Source organism: Panthera tigris, chromosome D1, assembly GCF_018350195.1.
Source record: "Panthera tigris isolate Pti1 chromosome D1, P.tigris_Pti1_mat1.1, whole genome shotgun sequence".
Classification (NCBI taxonomy): Eukaryota; Metazoa; Chordata; class Mammalia; order Carnivora; family Felidae; genus Panthera; species Panthera tigris.
This window is the reverse complement of record NC_056669.1, coordinates 70,573,165-70,583,762: the sequence shown is the minus strand read 5'-3', so window position 1 is coordinate 70,583,762 and position 10,598 is coordinate 70,573,165. Positions and strand designations below refer to the sequence as shown.

The 10,598-nt window shown below is 41.2% G+C and overlaps 1 pseudogene; it reads left to right on the top strand.

Annotated features, from left to right (window-relative positions):
* The first annotated feature begins 9,716 nt into the window (after positions 1-9,716).
* LOC102967034 lies at positions 9,717-10,143 on the top strand (annotated as a pseudogene).
* Positions 10,144-10,598: the final 455 nt, after the last annotated feature.

The following is a 10,598-nucleotide window of genomic DNA, read 5'->3' as shown; positions in this document are numbered from 1 at the left end:
GTCTTGGGTGTGTTTCCCCAGCAAGCCAGCTTGGGCTTACTCATTCTCTCTTCCTCTCTCTCTCTCTCTCTCTCTCTCTCTCTCTCTCTCTCTCTCACACACACACACACACACACACACACACACACACCACACAGCATTCCATGAGGGTGAGAACAGAAACTGTAAGGACTCTTGACTTGGAAACTTGAGACCTGTGTGATGTAATTTCTGTCACATTATATTGGACAAAGCAAGTCCTCACCTTGTGATGGAACATCTGTAAGAATTTGTGATGTTTAAAATCTATCACACCACCCTTCCAGCTGGAGGACGGGAACCCAAGTCACCCAACCACATAGCCCCTGAACAGAGTGGACATTAGGGAGAAAACTGGCTAGCAGCTGGAGAGGAGTCCAAAAGGTAGATGGAAAAGATGGGGGGCTTATGTATGCCTTGCTAGGGGGACTTTATTTTCAAGGCCCGTGGTTCTCATTCTTTCTTCTGTGACAAAATAATGAATGATTCTGATGCATTCCAATTAGTAAACATGAGTCACCATGGTTGTTTTTCTCAACCTGCAGAGTGGGCATGAGTAATGTTTCCTACAGGGGCTGCATGAAACCTTCCTTCCTCTTGGGGAGTGGGCCTGCCTTGGTTGTAACTCACAGTTCCAGGCAATGGGGAGCCACTGATGTCTTGTTTCCGACTGAAGGGCAGATTTTCTGCTCTGAGATTCAGTCTTAAGGTGCTTTTTTAACAGCTCTGAGCTATACTCACACCCTCCTTCACTTCCCCCAGTGTGCACATATGCTACTCGTGAGGGATTTTCTTATATCTAAGAGCACACTATTCCCAGAAGTAACATTTCTTACTGCTGGCCTAGTCCGTGGAACCCAGTCCACTCCTCGGTGCTCACACACCATTCTCATTCATTGCCATGGAACTTTTTTTTCTTTTCTCTTTCTTTCTTTTTTTTTTTTCTTTTCGGACCTTAACCAGGACAGCCCAGTCCACCCAGTGTTTGTACATCAACCAGGAGACTTGCTACCATCTAGTTCTCTTTCCTCTGAGAAGTCTTCTATAAGCGTCCTGCAACAATCATCATACTGATCATCCTACTGGTACGATCTCCAATGACTGGAAATAAGCATGAATATACTGACAAGGGAAGGGTAATATATCTGTGGCATCTGAGCTGCAAATCAGTGAGTGTCCTCCTATGTGAATATATTTATCTCTGCTGCTAGGCTGTACACAAGTTGTAAAGGAAATATGGGATTTACCTTGTTTATGGTGAAAATAAATCTCCATTGAATAAGTGAATTAAGGATGGATAAATAAACAAGATAACCCTGTGCTCATCCCTCTAAATGGAACGGTTGAGTAACATGAAAAAGTTCCTTGTTGGATGACTCAAGAGTCCTGGATCCCAGGAAGGCACCAGTGAGAGTTGACATCAGGCACCTTAAACTTGGATCCTCCCATACACTGGGGGAAGATATGTGAGCCCAGAGGAAGTGTTTGAAAGAGGTGAGAACTTTTCTCTTAAACTGAGTAGGAATAGCATTATGAGGAATATTTGGGGGACTAGGACAGAGCCAGGGATAGGATCAGGGAGAGGGGATGGAAGAAGTGAACAGGGAAGAGGGAAGCCCTCCATTAGTTCCCCTTGGGCCTCTCCAAATTGAATCCTGTCGCAGACTATGAGTCCGGAGTTCTCTCTTGTCCAGCAAGGGAGCGGATGCAGAATTGAATACGAGAGAAGTTAATGTCCAGGAAGAGACAAGAGCCCTGAACAGGAGTTTCATCTCCATGTTTATTGAGTACACAAGATATTACTCATGTGGTGAGCATGTAGAAAATAAGATCTTACACACGTGAATGTGAAGAAAACAATCACACAGTAATTATTAACTTGCGTGTGTAAGAAGCAAATGATCTGGGGGGCAAGTGGAGTTTGTGATCAAAGCATAATTGTACATTGGCATCAAATGGAAAGTAATTTCCTGCAGGTGATATAACAAGTTACTCGTGATCCCATTACAAAATCTCGCTAGCTAACCTTGGGTGCTTTTGCCCCATGGTGGTGACTTTCTGCCCTAAGCTTTTTTCTAACCCATTTATGTAAGTAGTACCTATTTCCCCAGGAAATCCCATCCTGGTGCCTGCAACATTTTGTGCAGGGTTCTTGGCTGTGCCTCCCTGACCAGGAGTAGGTAGTTTACAAGGAAGACTTGAAGCCTTAAGTGTCTGTCCCTTAGTGCTGTGGCTCCTGCAACCACTGTTTCATATGAGCAGCTCACTTCTGCTCCTGCATTCCATTGGAGACAGCCCTTGCTCACCTCCATTTGGCTAAAGGACGTGGGCTCTGGAGGAAACAGAGGCTATTTAAGTGAATTATTTCATTAGAACCAGGAGCAAGGGGCACTGTGCCATTGTCTGGCAGTCTAATCCCAGGACAGCTCCAGATGACTGGGATTATTTAATCTGCAGAATCCATTAGCCTTTCAATGTGGGGATTGGAGGGCAACAGTAAATATTACAGAAAGTGGTTAAGGGGTGTGGCCTAACTACAGTTTCAAGAGCAGCCCTTGGGCAGGGAGGACGGATCTGGGAGACAAGTGATAGAAGGTGAGGAAGAGGTACAGTGCAAGGTAGATCTGGGTGGCCCTCATACCTGCCCATCATGGACTTCTCACTTTCAATGCCCATTGGAATCTTCTGGGAATTTATGAAATGCTCATATCTGGGTTTAACCACGTCCTCCAGGTTCTGATTAAATTGGTCTAGCTTGTGGCCTGGACATCAGAGTTAGGATGCTCCAGATGAGGAGGCTGAAGGGAATGGAGAGATTTTATCATTTCATAGTGGAGAGCGGGAGGGACCCCTACAGAGCACAGCTTCTCAGGTGAAGCACAGCCCAAGAGGGAAAGATACCTACATGGACTAGTGACAAAGAAAGGACCTTACATTTTATCTCTTGAGTTCCCAGGACAATTAATAGTCCCATTTACCACTCTTCTTTCCCTTACCAGTCATGTGGCCTTGGTCAAGTGTTATTTTCCTCACCTGTAAGATGGGTATCATCACCTAATCTACGTATTTCCTATTATTGCCATAAAAATCAGGGTTGATGAGGATGCTGTGCAAACAGTCTAGGATGGGAGAGAAGAAACGGCAGAGCTGCGTCTCCACTCCATGGCTTCCATTGAGCTTAGAATGAACTTCAAACTCTACTCAGACCCACAGACCCCACACGGTGGGGCTCTTGCCTACACCTCCAGGTTCAACACTTGCCATTCCCATCTGTGTTCACATGTTCTAGACACGCCGGCTTGTCTCTGCTCTGGAATACCGAGTTCTTCCTTCTTTCTGCAATTTCTGTCTCCTCCACCTGGATTACAAGGGCCCTACATATTCCAGTGTAACCTCATCTTTTCTTGGGGTTTTTATTATCGCAATGCACTCAACTAGCAGCAGGGTAGGCAGTGACTGCTCAGTATGGAATTAGAAGTATGGATTGTGACTGAAAAGGAAGGAGTTTATAGAAAAGATGTTGAGTGGGGAACGTGGAGGTAAAAACTTGATTTTTGTGTTGGAGGAGAGACTTGAGTATTTTTTCTTCAGAGGGAGGAGCCAGCAGGAGGGAAACTTGTCATGTGGGGAAAGTCTGGTAATCAAGGGATCAAATTCCCCCAGCACTTTCTCCATGCAAAATCCCTTTGAAGAGATAAAACATGTGATTGATTCTTAAGGAATCTGGTTCTCACTTAGCTTCCTTTTTTTCCTATCACTTTATGGATTTCTATACTGTATCACAAATACTTCCTTATGCATGTGTGTGTGAACGGTGAGTTCAGTGAGCAGAGGGGGATAGGTCTTCCTCATTATTGGATCCTAGTGCTGCATACAAAAAATGATAAGTGACATGGGTGCCCTGGAGCAGCAGGAATCCACTCAATGAATGGAAGAAGGAGCAATGGAAAAGAGGGAACAAGGCGGGAACATGGAGTGTGTGGATGCTGAAAGAAACTTCATGAGAGCTTCATGATTGGGAGGGAAGGAGCAGGAGCAAACGCTATTTTTCTCTGCTCTCTCATAGTCCTTGTCTACATTCTAGCATATTTTACAGAGCTATAATCAAACATCTGCATAATTGGACATTTAGTTTTACCAAACAGTATTTTTTTAAAATTTTTTTTTTAACATTTATTCATTTTTGAGACAGAAAGAGACACAGAGCATGAACGGGGGGAAGGTCAGAGAGAGAGGGAGACACAGAATCTGAAACAGGCTCCAGGCTCTGAGCTGTCAGCACAGAGCCTGACGCTGGGCTCCAACTCACAGACCGCGAGATCATGACCTGAGCCGAAGTCGGACGCCCAACCGACTCAGCCACCCAGGCGCCCCGCCAAACAGTATTTTGAACAACACCTTACACTGGCTCATATTCTTCATAATTATTGTGAGAACTGCACAACATTTTATCCAGTTAATGTACTGCAATTTACATCACTGTCTTCACTGTCCCTGTTGTTGGACATTCAGGTTGTTTTCAATTTCTGCTATTACAGAGAATGCTACAGGGAGGAGTAGCATACAGAAGGATTGCCCTTCTCCTGAATTAGCTCCTCATCTAAATTACAGTGAGTGAAATTACTGGGACAAAGGGCAGGAGCCTTCTATGGTTTCAGTACCTACTACTGTGTTCCTGTTTTTTATCCACAGTCATAAAGTCTCATCCATTTCACTGTGAACAATGGTGCTAGTGTTATTATTATACCTTTCTTAACAAGTTAAGGATATAAAAACATACCTCATTATTTAATTTGAATCTGGTTACAAGATGAACATTTACCCCTATTTGCTTTCTATCTATATTTTGCATTATGTCATTTGCTATCAAGGGAGCATTTATTGATACTTCTACATTAGAATAAACTTTTTATATATTAAACATAATGATCCATTTCTATAACATTTGAATGAAATGCTTTTCGTGCTGATTACTTTTTCACTGTGATTAGTTGGTTCTTGTACAGAAATTATCTTTTGATCCTTTTCTTTCAAAGATTCATAAATTTAAAAAAATTTTAATGTTTATTTATTATTGACAGAGAGAGACAGAGTATGAGCAGGGGAGGGGCAGAGAGGGAGAGACACAGAATCCAAAACGGGCTCCAGACTCTAAGCTGTCAGCACAGAGCCCAACATGGGGCTCAAACTTGTGAACCACAAGATCATGACCTGAGCCGAAGTCAGAGGCTTAACCGATTGAGCCACCTAGGGGCCCCTATGATTTATAAGTTTAAATGCTGCCATCACCACCACCACCACCACCACCACCAACAACAACAACAGCAACAACAAAAAGCTTATATGGGGCACCTGAGTGGCTCAGTTGGTTGAGCATCCAACTCTTGTGTTTTTTTTTCATGTTTAAAAAAATTTGTTTTAACATTTTATTTATTTATTTATGTATATATTCATTCATTCATCTATTTATTTACATCCAAGTTAGTTAGATATAGTGCAATAATGATTTCAGGAGTAGATTCCAGTGATTCATCCCCTATGTATAATACCCAGTGCTCATCCCAACAAGTGTCCTCCTTAATGCCCATCACCCATTTAGCCCATTCCCCCCTCCCACAACCCCTCCAGCAACCCTCAGTTCTCTGTATTTAAGTCTCTTATGTTTTGTCCCCCTCCTTGTTTTTATATTATTTTTGCTTCCCTTTCCTTATATTCATCTGTTTTGTATCTTAAAATCCTCATATGACATTTGCCTTTCTCTGGCTGACTAATTTGACTTAACATAAAAAACCCTCCAGTTCCATCCACGTAGTTACAAATGGCAAGATTTCATTGTTTTTGATTGCCGAATAATACTCCATTGTGTGTGTGTATACACACACACACACACACACACACATCTTCTTTATCCATTCATCCATCGATGGGCATTTGGACTCTTTCCATACTTTGGCTATTGTCGATAGCTGAGTGTCCAACTCTTGATCTTAGCTCAGGTCATGATCTCACAGTTCATGGCTTCAAGCCCTGTATTGGGCTCTGAGCTGGCAGAGTGTAACCTGCTTGAGATTCTATCTCTGCCTCTCCCCCTCCTCAAAATAAATAAACTTAAAAAAAAATTTTTTTTTAACGTGCAAAAACTCTCAATCCTATTTTGTGCAATTTTTGGACAGTTCTTCCACTAATTTATAATTTTTAAACATACATTTTGAATATAACTTAATGTTTGCCCAAATGGATAATCCAGTGGCTGTTTACAGTCAGTATGTAAGAGTTAGGGAACAAACTTACTAAAACGAGCAGACAGGCCCTTGTCTTGAAGCTGTGTTGTTTTTACTGACAATGCATATTATTAGGTATAATAATTATGGCTATAGGGTTATGGGTTAATAATTAGGTTATAACCATTATGATGGTGGTGAGCATGATACAGATCATGAATAGAGAAAGGTTTATGCTCTGTTGGCTAGGATTGCCTTGTGATTTTCATGTGCCTTATGCATTTTTGCTTTTATTTTATAACTGTGTGTAATAAAGGCAAATACAACCCAGGCTGGATTCATTACTACATATTAATTTTCATTCTTAAAGTTTTTTTTTTTACTTATTTGAAAATGAAAACATTTTTGTGGGCCACTAAGCTATATGCCTGCTGTGTCTAATGGATATCAACCCTGTCCCACAGTCACCTCTTAGCACAAATTAGCTCTCTTTAGCTAAATTATTGGGTCTACTCTGTGCCTTTGCATTCAGTTCCTCAAATACACATTTTTACCTTATCAGAACCATAGTATTTTAAACAATCATTATTTTTAAATATGTTCTAACAGCTGTTAAACCTGATCTGTACCCCAAAACTCTTCTTTTTAGGTCTCTGGACCACTTATTTTCTAAGTAAACTTTAGAACTCCTCTGTTTATCCCAAGAGAAAAATCCTCCTGAAGTTGCATTGTATTTGTAAGTTATCTCAAAGAGATAGGACATTTGTATAAAGACACAACAATGTGATGTTCCATTCCAGATTTAGGATAGCATGACCATGCTACAAAGAGGGTTCATGAGCAGTGGTGACAGAGGCAGGAAATAGGGGAAGAAGAGCCTGCAGTCTTCCGGGGTGAGCTCTGAACTAGGGGTGCTCAGTGAGGCTGGGACACGAGCTCCCATGAGTTAACATACTCCCAGCCCTGTAGGTCAAGTGCTAGTTTATTCTTTGCATGAGGGGAAAGGGGGTGCCCTTGGGCAAAGATTGAAAACCATCATTTAGCCGAACGTACCTTCTCCTAGGCGGATATTCTGAAGTGGCTGTAGCTTGGTAGCCCTTACTACCAGTCTTACATATAAGTTTAACAAATTTTTTTCCCAAAAAAAATTTGGGGGAGAAATTCTTATCTTTATTATCAAGCCCAGCCTGCAGCTCCCCCCCCAAGCCTAGCCCACCCAAGGCAGACAGCTAGTAGGGGTCTGTATGTGAGACAAGAAGAGGTACCAGTTCTACTCAAAATGTGTGCACTAACTGGACTGTGGACAGAGCCTAGACAATCTGGATGGAGGGTAGGTCCTGTGGGGTCATGCCCCCAGCTGCCGCTCCTGCCAGGACCACAGGAGCTTGTACCATCTGAGAGATGGGAGCCACGGGGACGCCCTCAGCGGCAAAACTGAACCAGGTGGCTCTGGGGCCAGCAGCTACAGTTTAGTGTTACCTTCCTTAATGCTGCTATTCAGCAGCTCAATGACTGGGGCTCTGCAGATGATGAGCAGTTTCGGTCCCAATGGGCCAGGGGAGGCTGCTCTGTCAGCCCTGGGGAGAGGGTTTCTACCTCCCAGATGTACTCCCCATCAGGCTGCTCGGCAGCAGGATGTTTTGCAACCTCTGGCTGGTCTGCAGCATTTCCGGAACCACTGCTGGCCTCACTATCACCTGCTCCCCAGGGCAGCACACCAGCAACTAAAACACATATAACATAAAATTCACTATTTAAATCATTTTAAGTGTACAGTTTAGCGATATTAAGTACATTCATGTTGTTGCACAACCATCACTGCTATCCATCTCTAGAACTCTTTTCATCTTGCAAAACTGAAACTTTGTATCCATCAAACAGTAACTCCCTATGAACTCCTCTTCCCAGCCCCTCACCATTCTAACTTTTCTTTCTCGCTTTCTTTCCTTTCCTTTCTTTCCTTTGCTTTTTCTTTTCCTTCCTTCCTTCCTTCCTTCCTCTCTTTCTTTTATGTTCTTTTCTTTCTGTTATTTCCCCCTTTCTCTCATGCCCCATGCTTTGAAAACTACCATTCTACTCTACTACTAAGAATTCAGCTTTTTTTTCTGTTCAAGATTCCATATATAAGTGAGACCATGCAATACTTGTCTTTCTGAGTCTTGATCATTTCACTCAGCTTTATAATGTCCATATTCATCCATATTTTTGCAAATGGCAAGGTTTCCTTTTTCTTAAAGGCTAAGTAATATTTTATTGTATACATGACCACATTTTCTTTATTCATCCATTGAAAGACATTTAGGTTGTTTCCATATCTTGCCTATTGTGAATAAGTTTGCAGTGAATGAACATGAGAGTGCAAATACCTCTTTAAGGTAGCAATTTTATGTTCTTGGATATATATTCTAAGTGGGATTGCTGGATCATATGGTTGTTCTCTTTTTAATTTTTCAAGGAATATCCATACTGCTTTTCATAATGGCTGTATCAGTTAACATTCAGCAGTATATAGGGGTTCCCTTTTTTCCACATCCTTACCAAAACTTCTCTTTTCACTTTTTTTATATTAGCCATCCTAACAGCTGTGAGGCAGTATCACTTTGTGGTTTTCATTTGGTTTCCTGCTGATTAGTGACTCTGAACATCTTTTCACACACCTTTTGGCCATTTGTCTTCTTTGGGAACATGTCTGTTCAATCCTGCCCATTTTTATTTTTCAAGGGTTTTTTTTTTTTTTAAGTTTATTTATTTATTTTGAGAGACAGAGAAAGAGAGCATGAGCAGGGGAGGGGCAGAGAGAGAGAGAGAGAGAGAGAATCCTAAGCAGTTTCTGGACTGCCAGTGGAGAGCCTGATGTGGGGCTCAAACCCACAAACCATGAGATCATGACCTAAGCTGAAATCTAGAGTCAGACACTTAACTGACTGAACCACCTAGGCACCCCACTTTGCCCATTTTTTAAATTGGGTTATTGGTTTTTTGCTACTGAGTTGTAAGAGTTCCTTATATGTTTTGGATACGAATCCCTCACTGAATGTATGATTTGCAAAAGTTTTCTCTCATTTTATAGATTGCTTATTCATTTTATTGACGTTCCCTTTACAGTGCAGAAACTTCAATTTGACATAGTCTCACTTGTGTTTTTGCTCTTGTTGACTATCCTTTTGGTGACTGACCCACAAAATCACTGTCAAGACCAATGTCAAGGAGTTTTTCCCCATGTTTTCTTCTAGAAGTTTTACAGTTTTAGGTCTTAAGTTTAAGTCTAATCTTTTTTTGATTGGATTTTTGTATGTTGTGTAAGGTAAGGATCGAATTTCGTACCTTTGCATGTGGATATCCAGTTTTCACAACATCGGTTACTGAAGAGGCTGTCCCCTTTCCCCACTATGTATTCTTGGTACCTCTGTCAAAAATCATTTGACTGTGGAAACTTTGTGTTGTGTGGAGCAGTGTTAGCCCCGCAGTCAGCCTTTTACGGGTCTTCAAGGCTTGAGTCTGTCTTTTCCTCAAGATGAATGATAAGCCAGACTTGTCCAAAGTGGAGAAGCTTGACAGGTCAAAATGGAAGAAAATGAAACTAAAGAAAAAAATACTCTTTCCTCAAAGGAAACTATCTAGCAAGAGAAAGAGTTGTTGAAATATCATAAAATGGGGATCCTTGAAGAGCAAATTCAGCATTGCCTGAATGTTTGGTTTGGGGCTTGTTTTTTTTTGGTAAACCTATGTGTTTGTAGAGATTGTAGGTACCTTCTGATGTCTTCTTACTTACCCTTTCTCCTTGGCTAAGAGGTCAGGAGTAGCCAGTGTTCCCTTATGTTTGTTTTTAAAGTTTCCATTGGTGCATAAACTCCAGCTGGCAAATGCTATCAATAATCTCAGCATTGATGACTTTTGTGTGTGAAGTTATTTCACCCCCTACAGGATAAGCCACTTTTAACCTTCTGCATTGGGTGCCTCCATTGTTCCATAAACTTCATGATGTGGCATGTGTTTATAGCTTCTCAAAGGTTATTTTCATTTCTAATGTACCAACAAAATAATAAACATAATCCAAAAATTATTTGTGCATGATTTTATTTCTGGGTTCTCTATTCTGTTCCATTGATCTATGTGTCTATTTTTATATCAATACCATACTGTTTTGATTATTATAGCTTTGTAATATAGTTCAAAAGCAGGAAGTGTGATGTCTCCAGCTTTGTTCTTTTTGCTGAAGATTGCTTTAGCTCTTTGAGTCTAATTTTGTTCCATTAAATTTTAAGATTTTTTTTTCTAATTTTTGTTTCTATTTCTGTTAAAACTGCTATTGGAATTTGGACAAGTATTGCATTGAATCTGTAGTTCATTTTGGCTGTA